General features: G+C 44.5%; 1 long non-coding RNA gene across 2 annotated transcripts in view; it reads left to right on the plus strand.

The window, feature by feature from the left end:
- The window catches only part of LOC120372633, a 62,028-nt gene that overhangs the window by 23,046 nt on the left and 23,183 nt on the right, over positions 1 to 15,799 (plus strand). The window lies entirely within an intron of this gene.

Here is a 15,799-nt window from a genome sequence, read left to right on the forward strand (position 1 = left end):
TATTCATGGAGCTGTTGCCCTTAGCTATTTTTAATATCCATTTCTTCATTAATTCCTGCTGCTGTCTGTGATTATTAGCTAAAAGGGCAATTCTTTTTCTTCAATACTTGATTTTGTGGGGTCATTACTTTAGTGCTCAGGAACCTGATGGTATAATAGAATGTGGACTGGTGCTGGGCAGACATCCTGTGTTTCAGCATAAGAGGCCCTGGGACTTTTTAATGAAAATAAAAACATTCTTCTGTTTGATGGAAACATTTGGGGTATGAAATAGCAGGGCAGCCGGGAACTATCGTTACACTTCATAAATGTAAATGTTAATGCAAAGTGAACAGGGAGAAACACAACACTGCAGACTAGCAACTCCACCCTATATCAAAAAGGTTCAAAGAAAAAAGCCCCTTGACCTTCTTTGTTTGTTTTCTTCATGTAATTAACCATCAATGTTTGTGCTTGGTTGAGTTTCTAAAAGCACACAGAACTGTCCCCACTCTGCTCCCATTGGAGTTAACTGGAGTTTTGCCCTTGTTTGCGATGGAAGTAAAGTCAGACCAATACTGAATGCTTTTGAAAATCCTATCCTTTAAGAACTTTAAGGTTCTTGCAAAATTATCCATTAAAATATTATAACTGAATTTGTGTATGAGTACGATATTTATGGGTCTGCATGAACATCATTAACAGTTTATTTTATAATTTAATACTTAAATGAACTCTTAAAAACTAAACCTTGGCTCATCAAACCTGTCTGTCTACGATACTTGCCACAATGGATGATGCTATCACATAGCCAAGGCCAGCTCTGCGTTTGGAATGCTGTCACACTGCCTACGGAACGATAGACATTTAGCTTAGGCTGTCAAAATAAGCACTATCGGGCAGGCTTCTATATGTTTGTGAGACATGGATCATGTATCACTGCCACATTAGGACAGTTGATCAGTTCCATATGTGCTCTTTGGTTTGTTTGCAGGGTCATATGGTGGGACAAGATTCCCAGTGTCAAAATCCTTCATTGTTGTTGGCTTTCTGACATTCAAAGCATGCTCATAAAAGCTCAGCTGCATTGGTCTGGGCATCACATTTGTGTGTTCAACTTAAGAATACCCAATGCCATATTTTATGATCAGGCACCTGTTCTCATGGTGGCCAGTACAAACGATACAAAGACCACAAGTCAGGCTTGAAGGCATGTCAGCTTGACACCAGCAACTGGGAAGCAACAGCTCTTGACAGAGCAAGGTGGCAGCAGATTTGTCATGTAGCTGTTAACTGCTTTGAAACACGGCACATTAACACCTTTATGTGAAAAATGTAACAGTGCAAAGTAAGGATACAACAACCTGCAATGCTCATGGACAGTCTTATCTGTCCCACATGTAACCTTGTTTGCAGTTCTTGCTTTGGTCTGACCTCACGTACGTGTTCACCTGTAGTGTTTGCTGTATCCTCATTTGTTAACATCAACCAGAGAGTGCATCTGTCATCGTTTGACATTTATAACTAACATCACTGTAGTAGCTATGGCCCTAATCCATCAAAGCACTTAAGCACATGAGTAATCCCACTGACTAAAACTGCTTTTCCCGCTTTGAGCTGGGTCTCTGCAGGTGAGAATTGATATAAATATAGGTAGGGGGATTGGCTGTCCCTTTAGTGGGACTTCTCATATGCTGACAATTAAGCACATGCTTAAGTGCTTTGCTGGATCAGTTCCTGTATGTATGAATGCAGATCTAGTTGTTCTCTTGCTATGAAGGTATGCTTGGATGTAGTCAGACTTATGTGCTATTTAGTAATTAAATACAAAACAATTAAGGGATGATAATCATAGATGTTTGAGATTTTGATTGGTGAATTTGTACAGAGGATGTCAATTGCTCTGAATGGCCCTAATCCTGCAGTGTTTCAACCAGCAATGCTCATCTTGCCTTTACTAGGAATTTTGCCTTGGCAAGGTTGCACAACTGGGTTTATGGTTTAGAAATGAACAAATTACAGTTTGCAGGAGAAGATGTTACTGAATATTTTCAAAAAAGCCTTAATCATCCGCCGTCAGGCCACACATAATATGGAAGTGTTAATGATACATATGGGGAAAGGGTGAATACCACATGGCAGAGAGAAACTAGGGACAATTTGTTTTCCGAACAGCAGAGATTAAGAGATGGATGTCAGGTTAATAGTGGGAAGCAAAGCTGATATGAGTTCATAGGTAATTCTGTAGCCAAACCAATTCACTTCTGGGATTGTCTATATAGAGCTGTGTCTCTTGCAGGTCAACAGAGGTTATATTGCCAGGTTAGATTGCTTTGGAGACACCACACCTGGAACACTAGTTTTAATAATACAAATATGAAAAGACAGAAATAGGCAGTAAAGTGTGGTAAGCAAACGCTGAGTATATACTTTCAGAGGAGAGACGTAATTATCATAGCCTAGAAAAACTACAAGTACAAGGTGAGGATGTGATACTGGTCTCTGGGTCCAGTTCTCCTCACACTAGCCTTAGAGTGGTGCAACTTCATTGATTACTCACATCTGATTTACACCAGTGTAACTGTGAGAAGATAATCCAGCCCTGTCATTACTGTAGAACAATTGTTCTCAACCCGGGGGCCGCGAGCAGGTTTCAGGGGGGCTGCCAAGCAAGGCCGGCATTAGACTTGCTGGGACCAGGGGCAGAAAGCCAAAGCCCCAACACATGGGGCTGAAGCCCAGGGCCCTGAGCCCCACCACCCAGGTCTGAAGTTGAAGCCTTCACGGGGAACCCCTGTCTAAGTTCCCTCTAAGCTGCACAGCCACAGGGGCCTGGACTGGAGAGGAGAGAGGTAGAGGGTTTGTAGGGCTGCGGCAGGGAGAGGGGCCTCTCCCCCGGCCCCAGCCCCGGGGCTGCCGTGGTAGGGAGAGGACTGGGGAGAGTCTCCTCTCTCTCTCTGCCACAGCTCCGGGACAGCCTGCTCCCCAAACCACTCATTTCCCATCCCCACCTAGGTTTCCAGGCATTTGGTTTTCTACCAGAATGCCCAGTCAAAAAGGAACCCTGGTGGCTCCGGTCGGCACCACCAATCAGGCTTTTAAAAGTCTGGTCAGTGGCGCAGCAGGGGCCTGAGACTAAGGCAGGCTTCCTGTCTGTCCTGCCTCTGCACGGCTCCCAGAAGCGGCCGCCGGGTCCCTGCAGCCCCTAGGCATATGGGCAGCCAGGGAGGCTGCATGCGCTGTCCCCACCCCGAGTGCCAGCGCCACTGCTCTCATTGGCCAAGACATGCGACCAATGGGAGCTGCGGAGACAGTGCCTGCAGGCACGAGGACAGCACGCAGAGCCTCCCTGGGCGCCCATGCACCTAGGGGCCACAAGGATCTGGGGGCTGCTTCCTGAGAGCTGCAGTAAGCGCTGCCAGGACCCCACAGCCCCTCCCATAAGCCAGACCCTCCTCCAGCCCAGATTCCCCTCCTGCACCCCAAACCCCTCATCCCCAGCCCCACCCCAGAGCCCACACCCCCAGCTGGAGCCCTCACCCCTACCCCAGCCCAGAGCCCTCTCATGCACCCTGAACCCCTAATTTCTGGCCCCACCAGGAGCCCACAACTCCAACCCAGAGCCTATTACCCACCCTGCACCCCAACCCCCTGCCCTAGCCTGGAGCCCTCACCCCCCTCGCACACAGCACTCCCTTGGCCCAGCCCAGTGAAAGTGAGTGAGGGTGGGGGAGAGCGAGTAATGAAGGGAGGGGAGAATGGAACAAGGAGGGGACAGGGCCTTGAAGGAGGGGTGGGGCAGGGGTTCTCAATTTTGTGTGATGAGGAAGTTGGCAACCCAGCACCCCCAACCACAGCCCTCACTCCCTTGCACCTCTGCCCCAGCCCTGAGTCCCCTCCCACACTCCAAACCCCTCAGCTCCATCCCCACCACACACAACCTCTATATCGGTGCACAAAGCAAAATTCATTCCACACATGGACGTAAAAAATCAGCGGGAACACTGCCCCCTGTGGCAAGGGGCCTGGGCAATTGCCCTGCTTGCTACCCCCTAACGCTGGGGTTATATGCAGATAAACAGCTGTTGTGGCACAGGCGGGTTGTGGAGTTTTTATAGCATGTTGGAGAGGCCTCAGAAAGAAAAAGGCTGAGATCCCCTGCCCTGGAGTACTTAGAAGAGTTGGCCTTTGTCCAGAAAGTGCTGCTCCCTTTTAAATATAGCCCTGTAATACAGGTGCGTACACTGAGCCAGATGTGTTGTGAGTCTGAATTAATGAATGTTGGTACAGTGTTTGTTTGCAGATCCTCAGGTGGAAGTTAAATAATTAAATATTATTATTATAAAAAATGCCACACCTGCTACCACAGTTATCTCCTGAAATATAGGAAGATTGAAGCAAAGTTTAATATATTAGGTGAAGGTTCCATGTGACAGCCCTGGAGCCTGACATCCTCTTCTTCACAAACAGAAAAAGGGCAGTTCAGTGTCCATGCAGATTATTCAGCTTCTGCTGGATCTGCTAACGAGGGCCCGTTAGGGGTACACATAATTGTGCCTTTCACTAAGAGGACAACGGAATGGAGGTGTGGCCATCAAATCATTCCCCATCCTCCAGACAAATGTGGTGTTTTCCATTATATTTGTAAATCTGGGCTAAAATTATTAAAAAAAAAAAAAAAAAGAGGGTCCATCAAGTCTGCTTGCAAATGCCTTCACTCGGGAACACAGTGAGGGTAATTGTGTGTGTGCATACACGCTTCCTTTGCACAGGGAATGTGGACTGAGCACACGGTACTCCTTTTGAAGAGCTGGCCACGTAAGCTGGTAAATACTTTAAGATAGTGATTTTGGCAGCTTTTTCATTTCTGGCCACTCCTCTCCACTCCCAGCACACCAGCCACAGTGAAGAATCTGGCTGTTAATGTGCAGTTAAATGCATTTAGAAATTAGACCAAAGAATCTTGCATTATCGTGCAGCCATGTACTCTAGAGTTTCTGCTCCATGAAGGTGTGAATGCAAGCTGTTATGCCATAATAAATCAGCTGTTTTTAACCACTCTAGTGTCACGTATATTTATATGCATCACCATAAGCATGCATAGTACCATAGAGAACAAATAAAATGTGGACTAGCTAATCTAATCTTCTAAAAAAGAATAGGAAGCAGATTAGGATTTAGTGTTTCATTTGTCGTAGATTGCTTGGCAGCTATTGTGGGGAGGAGTTTTGTTTTAAGATATTCATTCCAAAAGTACTCCAAGTGATGATCGAGCTGCTTTCAGTGCCGTGTTTCCAATGCACTCCATTTATCACTCAAGAAAAGCTCTTTAATAGACCCAGGAGGACTGAAAATTAAATAACCTGTTGTCTCCAAGATGAGTAGTAGTAATTGCTCCCTTGACACATTATCATCTGAAGGTTTGAGCTGCTGTCCATTTGTTATGGCAGAGATTAGTAAAACACAGCAGCTATCTTGGACCTAGTCTCACTTGGCTGAATCTAACAGGAGAATTAAGTTCTTCTAAATTCCTCAGATAAGTGTCTCAGATGATCCAAAACCTGTTCTATACCAATTTCATTATTATTTTGCACCTGAAGAGACATTCCCATCATCTAAGACTCTTGCTATCTGTCTCTGGTAAATATCCCCAGAACTCTCAGCAAAAACAGACTCTAGGATAATAGCTGGTGTCCTGGTCCAACATCCTTCTCCCTCAATAAAGTTGTTTCTAAAGCCCAAGGTTCTGTGAACCATTGTTGATAACAAAATGGCTCTGCCATTTGTCTGCCCAAGCAATGCATTTCAGGACTGTAAGTCATTGCTTTATGAAGGGCACTGGCATCCCTACAATATGCAAGGTTCTATACGAAACCCACTTCTCTTCTATACCAGTAGAGAGTGGCAAAGGATTTACTTTGAGAAGGCAGGTTATATTAAAAAAATAACCTCAGGACATTTTTGACATAAATAGTTTTGCAAGATTCATAAAAAGCAATTATAGGAATCTGCATAGCATCTGCAGTGACTGGACTCACACTAGGTTTTGAGGGACCTCATGTGAAATAGCATGTGTGTGCCCCCAACCAATTCTCACCTCACATCCATATACCCCCCTCTCCTCCTGCCTTTGACACATCCCTAGGCCATGACGGAACGGGATATACCTATTTGTGCAGCTCCTCAGCCACTGATAACCCTCCTTCGCAGATGGGCCGTACCCCCACTCCCTGATTTGCCAAACCTTCTGAAGCAGTAGATAGATGGGAAGGCCAGTTAAACGTAATTTCTGTTGGTTTTACAGTTATATGGGGTTGTGGATGGGATTAGGGATGGAGCTCTGGCTGTGTGTGTGTGTTGAGAACATTGGAAAAGCAGCACCGTATGTGCTCATGTAGGGATAGGTCTGCAGAAGCTTCTGAGGTTGGCAGATCTTATTGTATGATAAAAGCCTAGAAACTAAGACAGAATGTCTGTTAGAATCAACATGTATGTTGACTTTATACTTCAGTCTGTTACATGTACCAATACAACATAATGTGTGCCTTAGTACATACCAACTAAATTTCTCTATACCACCAGGCTGGTTACATTAGGCCTGTGTAATGATGACTTAGCTGGCCCAAGAATATAAACAATGTGTTTCAACATGTCACACTCCCGAATGAAGAACTTTAAAATCAAAACAAAACAGGATCTGTCCATCTTGGTGCAATTCCCTTGTTTGTAGTTGAAATTGTCTACAAGCACCATTCAGATAACTTGTGAATTGAGCCCTTGGCAGTTACTTTCTGCACTGAGTTTGAAGTCAGATTGATCTATGCTCACAGCAGGAAGTATGTTCACCTGATTGATTGATTGTGCCTCTGCTTTATAGACTATGGACTAGATTCTGCCCTCTTACACCAGGGAAATCCAGAGCAATTCTCCTGAATTCACTGGAGTTACGCCAGATTTATGTGTGTGTGAGAACAGCATATGGTCCATTTATTGTTGAACAAGAATTACTCCGTTTCTTTGAGCTACTCAGAATGAGAGGGGCAGCAATCAAATGGATAAAATGTATCACTAAGAGTATTCGTGTAAAGAAGAAAAATGCTGATCAGTTACATATCTGCCTTAAAAGAAATTTTTTGTATTTTTGGAGTATATTTTAACTTGTGACTGTATGAGCTTTTTACCACCTTCAAACTGGATAAACAAAAATGTTAATTGGTTGCACCAGAACCTTAAAATTACATAAATGTAGAACGCTTTAGACCAGTACAATTAGAATAACTGGTCCCTGTGGTTTGGGCACAGTTTCAGGTGGCTTGTCGATCTCTCTTCAGCAGTACAAGAAACTGACTAGAATGGAATGGAAAAATCCTTTCAGGCCAGAAGTCTTAATTCATCATTCAGCTGACATAAAAGCAAATAAGTTTGAAAGGGCGGCTTTAATGACACCTCCTGATGTGCTCTGAAATATCCATAAACAATTGTGTAAATCATTTGTTTTATACATGTGTTTAAAAAAAATCATAATGAGCTATAAACTTTGACCCAAATTCTAACCTCACTTACACCTAGGGTGACCAGACAGCAAGTATGAAAAATCGGGATGGGGGTGGGGGGTAACAGGAGCCTATATAAGAAAAAGACCCAAAAATCGGGACTGTCCCTATAAAATCGGGACTTCTCTTCACCCTACTTACACCTTTGTAATCCATTTACTTCATTAGGGTCGCATGGGTGTCAGTGCCGAATTTGGCCCTTTAAATCTAGGAAAAATCATTACCAAATCATCAGAAAACTAATTAACCTGCCTAACTCCATTAGGCTCTCTTGAAAATCTTAGACCACAGCTCTAGATTTCAGTGAAAAAGTGGAATATGAGAGAGAAAGAGAGAGAGCCAGAAATCTTTTGAGTTTTAATCCTGTCTCTGGAATTGATTTGCTCCTGTAGCCTTGAGTCAGTTAACCTCTGTGCCTCAATTTCCACTCCTCCTATAAATCAAGGTAATTACATTTATTTCCTTGCCTCCCAACCTAGTGCTAAATCCACTTGCCTACAGCTGCTCCATTGGTTGACTGGTGTGTATTTCTGGGATATGGAAGGAAACAATACGGAATATATCATTAATTTTCTATTCTATTTTGTTTCTTTTGGCCAGACACAGCAGACTTGGAGAAAGTGTATGAGTGTGGAAAATATATGTCAAGAATAAAAATACAATTTGTTTTACAAACACCATCTAAAATGCACCTAGAGCTCTGAAAAGATGATGGGGAAAATAAAGGAAGTGAAATGGGGATTTGATGATCAAGGAAAAGAGTTTGTCAGCGACATCCACCTGAGCAGCTTTTATTTCAGCACTGAGAAGTAGATCAAATGATTCATAAATGGTGGGTGGCTACAGGTGTTGCAAAGCAAATGATGCTAAGGTGTGAGAAGTCAATGTCCATCTGTGGTAAGCACATTGCCGCTGCCCCTTGAAGCCCGAAACCAAATCAAACACCCAGCTGAGGAGGCTGGAGAGAGAAGCAAGTTTATGAGAGGGTTGCTTGTTTTGACACTGGGAGCGATAAGACCGTTCTGGGCAGTAGCTTCAAGATATGCCAGTTTGTGACCTAAAAGCTGCATGAGTGTGCTCAAAGGATGGGCTGGATGACTGAGTGCTGTGCAATTATTCACGTCCCTTTCAGTCCTTCATAGAGTTCAGTTTATCATCATTCATGGCATCAAATGCATGGCACACCTCTGCTTTCTTGGAATGTGCATATGTTGACAGTTTATCAGACAGGACACTCGACATTATGGGAAGATGTGAATTCTGAGGGGTTTATCACCTGATTCTGATGACTCTGAACTGCTTCTATTGGATGAAGAAGGCGAGTTATGATTATTTACTTCATAAGTAATGGGGCTGAGCCTCATTGTCCTCTGAGACCAATATTCCAAGTGTCATAGGTTTTTCTCCCCCACTTGGAGCTGTTGGGTTCCAAGATGGGGACCTGCATGGACTCCTCTAAACTAAAATCCTAGTTTAGATCTGGGTTTTCGCTGCCACCAGTTACGTTTAAAGTGGATAACACACTGCCTGTCCCCCAAGCTTCCCCTGGGGAACCCAGATTCAATCTCCCTGAATCTCAACACAAAGGGAAGCAGCCCGCTTCCCCCTCCCTCTCTCTCCTAGCCTACTCCGGAGAGATACACACCGATTCAACTCCGTGAATCAAACCCAGGAGGAACTCACTCTTTCCCCCTCCCCTTCCCCTGAATTTCCACAAGAGAAGGAATTAACCAAGTCCAAAGAAAAGAATTTATTAAAAGAACAAAAAGAAAGTACACTAGCTCTGTGATACCAGGATGGAACAATAAACAGAGTCTAACCTATAAACCTGGAGAGAATTCCCCCTCCCGCTTTCTTTCTCAGTAAAAGCAAAGTAACAGCAATAGAAATAAAGAGATTCTTTCAGCAAAACACACAATTGCAAATGTAGAAATAAACTTATAATACTAGTACGCCTTTCTAATACTCACTAGACTGAATAGATGAAAAGTATTGCAGAAACCTGGGAAGACTTGATTAAGATATCTGGACTCCCTTAACTCCCAAGAGAGACCCAACTCAAAACAAAGAACACAGAAAAAAAACTTCCCTCCACAGAGATTTGAAATTATCTTGTCCCTGATTGGTCCTCTGGTCAGGTGTTCCTCAGGTACTGCTTTTTAACCCTTTGCAGGTAAAAGAGACCTTAACCCTTAACTAACTGTTTATGACACCAAGATTCACTGAATCTTTGAAAGACTCAGATGTGCTGTTGTCAAGGCAACTCACTTTTAAAACAAATATGCTGTAATTTATACATGGCTCACAACTTAGTAAAACCAGGCAATAATGTTTGAGATCATAAATCATCTGAAGACAAATGGGATCAGGTCACATAAGCCAGCAGGGTTCATGGCAGATACATTCTGTCTGACACATTTTGGTGGGGGTGCAGGGATTGAGGCAATAACATAGCAGGCATTTCAGAAAAGCATTGAGATACTGCAGTGCAGAGACTCTAACGCATAGGCGCTGACAAGAATGTCTCATAAGGCACTATCCTTTAATAAACAAGGAGCTGGCTAGGAGATCAAGGACCAATTGCAATGGTAAAATGGGTCAGAGTGGAGGAAAGTGATGGATGTGGTACCAAACCCTGCAGTGCTGAGTAAAGATGGGCAAATTAGGGAAAGCTCTTGGCTTGATCAGGTTTGGTTTGGCCAAACCAAAACCAAGAGAGGTTTAGATCTGGGTTCCTTATCATCTGAGCATGCAAAGTTCAGGGATTTCAGATAATGGTTTGGTACCATCTAGATTAATGGGAGGAGCATCCGCATCACTTAAATCATAAGGTTACGAGAACTGGGTTAGAAATAGTCTGAGGGAAGAGAGCTCAAACATGTGCAATGAGGCCCTAGAAGTGAGGCAAGACAAGGACATCATGTTTTAAGGCTAAGGTTTAGTCATGGGCATTTTTAGTAAAAGTCATGGACGGGTCACAGGCTGATGTGGCTGGACCCAGGGCTGTCTGAGCAGCTTGGGTGGCCCTGTGATCTGTTGCACCTGCCAGCTGCAGAAGTCAGAGGTCCCAGAAAGTCACGGAATCCATGACAGACTTGCAGCCTTAATCATGTTTAATGACTTACATGAAGAACAAGAACAGGGATGAGATGCTCTTTGTAAAGTTCCTTGGATGAGAACAGCCCCCAAGTGGGCTGTGTTTGCTGATCTCTCAACATCATGGGATTTCAATGATAAAAATGGGGTTCTTCAGGAGAGAGAGGACAAACAGCTCTCTCCCCATTCCAATGAAAATGATTATTCTCAGCCCTCAGAGGATAAAGGCAGATGAGTTGCATTCCAAGCATGTTCATTTCATGAGCTTGCGGCACTGGCATGGCCGAACACCTGTTAGATCTGGCACTCTGCTTTTGACTCTCATTGAAAGATGGCTTTTCAAAGGACACCCTGAAGGGAAGGAACAGATTTTTTTTTTTGAGGGGGTGTCTCTATGTTTACATTTTAAAGGTTGATCAGAAGTGATTCTGCAGAAATCGATACCAAGATATGACAATGTCTCCAAACACTTGCTGCTCAAGATCAGCTGAGTCAGAGAGAACAACCTCTGTAAAATCAGCCTGTGCAGTGCATTCATCAGCACGGAGTGATTCAGACAAGTGAGGAAGGATCAATATGCAGACCTAACAGGAAGGATTGCTTCAATTTTACTTTGTAGAATACTTAATTTTTTCTTTTCCTAGAATAGTCAGAGAGTTCTTTTAATGTGCCTATGCCCCCAGCTCCCTGGGAGGCAGGGTGCCCCAAGGTGGCCAGTGCATGTGACCCCTCAAGATGCCTCATTAACATCTCTTCATACTTAGGCATCAGCAATTTTATCTAAAGTGGCTCACCCAGGCATTTCTGGCTATCACCTTGTCTCATTCAAGGTGCCTTTCCCCATTGGCTTGCCCCTGTTCCCATCAAAGCCTTGTATCCTACTCTGTGGATTGAGTTCTGCTAGGACCACTTGTTACATATTCAGAGTGATTTATTCAGGTCTTGAGGAGGGGGAAGACGTTATTCTTGTCACATGATCACCAGCATTATTGACTATCATCGCATCGATGCTGTGACAGAAGATCAGCCCTCTAGGGCATACTGACTAATGAAGCATTGCAATCAATTTTACCAGAGCTCTTTCATATGGCACAGCACGGGGGAAATCAGCCACCTCATCTCTGGCACCAGCAGCAGATTTCCCAGAAGGCTCCTTACAAAACAATGACAAAAATTAGACATTTTTCCCCGTGTTCTTTAAAATTCCAAATCTAACTCCATCATGTGACTCTGGTTTGGTTTGAGAGAGAGAGAAACTTTTGTTACCTACAAAGAAGGCATTTTCTAATGTACTGAAATGGGATATCATTAAAAGAATAAACAGCGTGAAAATGAGTGCCACAGATGGTACGGTTTACATAGCAATTCCTGCAGTAGGGACTTCATCTTGGCAGGGAGATCCTGCTCTCTCTCCCAGCATTGCTTCATGGAAACTAGAGTTGGAAAATACCTCCAGGCCAAGGATGGCTTCACCTCTAGTTTGTAAAGTCCAACTCCAGCAATATTATTCCTTCCATTACATTCTACAGTGCTTTGTCCACTTTAGTTGTAACTGACTTGAGACGTAGTGTTTCCACTACTTCCTACGAGAGCTTTCCACAGTCTGATAGACCACTGGGAAGTTTTTCCTGTGTAAAATTTCCTACGCTGAATAGGCCATTCGTTTCTCCTAATTATACCCCCTTGGAGCTAAACAATTCCTCCTCCTTCAACTATCTAGAGAAGGTTCAGCTATCCCTAGTTGTTTACCCAAATTCTACATATTAAGCCAGTTTGATCTTTTCCCATAAGCCAGTCCCTCTGGCTCCTTCATCATGTGTACAGCTCTTCTCTGAATTCCTTTCATTTTGTCTTTTCAGTTGGTGTGTTGGCTCTATTTTTGGCTTGCACTTCAACACAAGAAAATGAGGAGGTTTAGAAGGGGGGAGGAGGAGGAAGGACATTTAAAATTGAAGTGTATAATGGGGAGAGAGAGAAAGAGAGAGATTGAACTGCATGTTTGTGACTTGCTTGGGGGGAGGGGCACACTGAGATCAAACTGCAGAGAATAGGGCAGACAATCCCCAAAACTGGTGATTATTCTAATGATTAGATTCACCAAGCCAGCAACAGAACAGCTCCTACAGTAGCTTACTGGTTACCCAGAAGCCAAATCACTGCTTCCTTAAAGCAATCCAGCCCATTCAGACAGCCACATCAACTCGGGTGAGGGAAAGGAATGGTTCCAGACACTTTTTAGTTCCCTAAAACCAGCATATTTCTGACCTAACAGAGGAGCACAAAGAAGCCATCAGATAATAGCTCCAGCAAGGGAGCCCAGACAGTAGGTGGTGGGTAGCCTGAATTCTCTCCCACTCATTCCGGCTGTGCAACAGTTGTTTACAGACTACCGAAAAAAGTGCTCTCAGTGCTGCAGAGAGCAAATGAAGACACAGCGTGGTCCCCTCTTCCCAAGACTTTGCAACCCCATTTTAGATCAAATGTAGCTTGTGAGGATAACAGTCAGTAGAAGGTAGAATGGAGGTTGGGTAGGGGTTATAGTGCTAAAGCTGCAGTGTTACTTAGGTCTGCCCTGGGCACATCTAGATGGCTCAGAAATCTATCATCTCTTTTTGGAAAAATAGGGTAACTCCCACTTCTTAGTGGAGGCCTGACAAGTGAGGTGGTAGGAGAGATTGACATGAGGAGAAGGTGGCAACTTGGTTATCTGTGATCAGGAAGCCCTTCTACCCCTAGCAAGGCAGTATGGAAAGAGGCCCAAGGATAGAATTGTTTCCAGGGAGATTGATACATAGGGCATTATCCATATCACCTGTTACTGGCGATGACAGTTAATAGGAAGAATATGCTTCTTTTTACAGTGCAACCAGACGTCATAAGTTTATGGAGGGGATGGTATGATGGGATAGCCTAATTTTGGCATTTAATTTTGGCAATTGAACTTTGATTTTCAGCAGGTAAGTATGCCCAGTGGTCTGTGATGGTATGTTAGATGGGTTGGGATCTGAGTTACTACAGGGAATTCTTTCCTGGGTGCTGGCTGGTGAGTCTTGCCCACATGCTCAGGTTTTAACTGATCGCCATATTTGGGGTCAGGAAGGAATTTTCCTCCAGGGCAGATTGGCAGAGGCCCTGGAGGTTTTTCGCCTTCCTCTGCAGCATGGGGCATGGGTCACTTGCTGGAGGATTCTCTGCAGCTTGAGGTCTTCAAACCACAATTTGAGACTTCAATAACTCAGACATAGGTTAGGGGTTTGTTCTAGAAGTGGATGGGTGAGATTCTGTGGCCTGCTTTGTGCAGGAGGTCAGACTAGATGATCATAATGGTCCCTTCTGACCTTAAAGTCTATGAGTCAGAAGAAGGATATTGAAGGCAGAGACTGAGTTGGGCTGTGTAGATTTCTCTCTGCGTTGCTGGGAGGAGGGCTGCAAGAGGAAAAACTAGGAGAGTCCATGATTTTACTGAGGAAAGTACTTTTGGCCTTTTCTGTTGCACTTTTTATCTGAGGACCTCAGTTTATTAGTATTATAACTACATTTCCAGTATTGCAACCATTGACTGGGGGTTTCATCTGGGACATAGTAGGCTCCTCTGAGGTTTAACTGCCCCTTTTTAATGCTTTGAGTCATTATTTGTTTCGTTACTAGCTGGAAAGTAATGTACTAGGAGCAAAGAGGAGTTTCTGGTTGAACAGCAGAGCTCAGAGTAAAAGTGCTCACTGTTAAAATAATCTAGTTAGGGCTAAATCCTGTACCTTCCTGTTAGGGTTGCCAGGCGTCCGTTTTTCAGCCTGAATGCACGGTTGAAAAGGGGCCCTGGTGGCTCTGGTTGGCACTGCCAACTGGGCCGTTAAAAGTCCGGTCAGCAGCGCAGCAGGGGCCCAGGGCTAAGGCAGGCTCCTTGTATGCCCTAGCTCTGTGCAGCTCCCGGAAGCAGCCCCCAGGTCCCTGCAGCCCGGAGGCTCATAGGCAGCCAGGGAGGCTCTGCAGGCTGCCCCCACCCCGAGTACCGGCTCTGCTGCTTTCATTGGTCGGGAACCATGACCAGTGGGAGCTGTGGAGGCGGCGCCTCCCTGGCTGTCCATGAACTTAGGGGCTGCACTGCAGGGACCTGTTGGTCACTTTCTGGGAGCCACGGTAAGCACCGCCGGGACCCAACACCCTGGATGGAGCCTGCAACCCCCCCTGCCCCAGCTCTGAGCCCCCTCTTGCACCCCAAACCCTTCATCCCCAGCCCCACACCAGAGCCCAAACCGCCAGCCGGAGCCTGCACCCCCTCTTGGAAAGAGAGGAAGGATGGTATAGTGGTTACGGTAGTGGAACCTAGGAGATCTAGGTTCAATTTCTGGTTCTACCAGTTTCCCCTTGTGATATGGGGCAAGTCATGTGATCACTGTGCCTCCGTTCCCCCTTTATAACATGTCTGTCTGTTTAGGCTGTGAGCACTTCATAGCCAGGACTACTCTTACTATTTGTACAGCTCACTATCAGGTTGATCTCAGCTCTGTAATACAAATAATAGTCAACGTGATGGCATGGCAGGGTTGAATTTAGGAACCTCTTGCAGGGAGTTGGAACTGCCTTCATGCCTCAAAGTGCTGCATGGGAGAGGATTCTTCCATCCCCCACATCCAGGAGGGTTAGGGGCAGCACAGTGAGAGGAAGTGGGAGGCCCTGTGAGTCACTGTGACTGTTCTAACCAGATGTTATGCATGTGTGAATGCACTTTTATGTGCATACTGTTGAGCATTTGGGCCAAACTGAAGAGCAAGTGCCACTAAAAGAAGCTAAATCTTGGCTCCATGCAAAGGATAAGCAAACAGAAGGAAATGTTTCCTGCACAGCATGCTCATTCTGGTCTCTTTACTGTGACTAGTCAACTAAGTATTGAAGACAGAAGGTAGAGAACATGAGGAGTGCAATAGGCCACTAATGAGGTCCTCTAAACATTGCACTGGTTCCAATTAAATATAATCCAATTAGCAATTCATCTGCTTTGAAAATCATATTCTCATTATAAACATATTTTATTTACTTTTAAACAAATCTAGAGACCATAATTTGGATGGGCCACAGTTCTTACTTTTAGCCACATTCTATGCCATTTCTTTGAAAGAAAAGGAAAAACAATACAATTTAAATCTGCGTCATTTATTCAATTATCTCCCAGT

This window comes from Mauremys reevesii, linkage group 9 (genome assembly GCF_016161935.1).
Source record: "Mauremys reevesii isolate NIE-2019 linkage group 9, ASM1616193v1, whole genome shotgun sequence".
Classification (NCBI taxonomy): Eukaryota; Metazoa; Chordata; order Testudines; family Geoemydidae; genus Mauremys; species Mauremys reevesii.